Raw genomic sequence first — 1,593 nt, 5'->3', positions numbered from 1 at the left:
GAGGGAGAGGCCAATTACAATAATGAGTATGTAGAGAGAGAGAAACGAGAGAGATATGGGCAGGAAGTAGATAATGAGACAGGGAAATTATGAGAAAGGGGAGAGAAAGTGTGTGTTAAGGTAAGGACAAGTGTAAGCCAGGATGTCTATGTGTAAGGCAAATGTGAATGTGTGTGAGTATGTATGTGTGTTTATGGGCAGGCAGTAAGAGTAGTGCATCTGTTCCTGTTTTGGGCCTAAAGGTTATGCAATAAATCAATTGTGTACCTGAGCCAGACTAAGAGGAGACCTGAGAAGCTGAGGAGACCACTCTGCGTGCAATATAGATACTGGATAATTCTATTGGATGCAGCCTGGACAAGTGTCCTGTCTACGTGTAATCTGGTTGCTTGGGCAAGTCCTCATGTGTGCAATACGAATGAGGACCAGTCAATACGCTCTAATACACAACCCTTATCAGGTGCCAAAAAAGCAGAGACCAGCTGATGGGGGGGGGACAATTTTCACACCAGGGCTCTGTGTTTTCTAGTTACGCTCCTAATGTAGAGTCCCCATCCCTGACCGCTCCCTGCTACATGATAGCTCTGTAAGAGCTAGTGTGCATTAAGTGTTACTTTGCAATCACGGCCACCTTCGGTCCCCACAGAGATTTGTGGGGTTTTCTTTTGGCAATTTAGAAATGGATTCTGAGATTATCAGTAGGTATACTTTTTGATTCATCTCTGCAGGCCATTCATTTTTGCTTTGAAACCGCTTTGCGCACACATGATTTTGGGGATTCTCATGGCTCTAACACTGACGTACGACACTGTGTTAGTTCTAATGTTTTTGTTCTTTTTTCCAGGTTAGTTAGGATCTACTCAAATATGCCTGGAACAGGAAAACGTTGAAAGAAAAGAATACAAAAATCACATGTTCTTATAAGATTCATGGTTGCTGCGAGCCATATAAAAATGTAAGTGGGGTGTCTTTGAAATCAAGTAGCATTCTTTCAAGCAATACATAGTGGGGGTACTTTTGGTGTTTAGCCGTAGTTAAGCCCCCAAATCACAAGGCGCATGTTTCTTGGTACAGCTGCTAAAATATCTTGGCTTGAAACTACTTTGCATACTCATGTTGTCTGCCAGTTTGACCATTTAATTTATCACTTGTACCCTTGTTCTAAAAAAATATATATATATAATTGTCTTACAGGATGAGTTTAGTTTCCCTTATTAAGTACATACGGATGAGGGATAATTTCCTATAATGTATCTGGTGTGCCAGTGTTGGAGTATGGTGGGTGGGGATGTATTACTCCCGTTCTCCGCTCTCTGGCCAGTTGTGTACAGCATCGCGGCAGAGAAGCTGAAGAGGAGGCTCTACCAAGTACAGGAGTGGTTAGACACTGGCAACAGGAGCTTTCCTCTCAAGCTGAACTGCCCTTATCTGCAAAAAAAAATGTGATTTCAGATAAGGGGTTCTCAGATAAGAATAAGATACTTAACTTGCATTACCAAATTTTAGTACATGTTTATAAAACCTACATTTAACCACATTTCATTACAGTATACTCAGAGGATGTTGTACTCTTTGTTTAAATCATTCTGTAGC

Source organism: Spea bombifrons, chromosome 3 (assembly GCF_027358695.1).
Source record: "Spea bombifrons isolate aSpeBom1 chromosome 3, aSpeBom1.2.pri, whole genome shotgun sequence".
Taxonomy (NCBI): Eukaryota; Metazoa; Chordata; class Amphibia; order Anura; family Pelobatidae; genus Spea; species Spea bombifrons.
The sequence above is the reverse complement of the archived record's forward strand: the minus strand, read 5'-3'. Positions refer to the sequence as shown.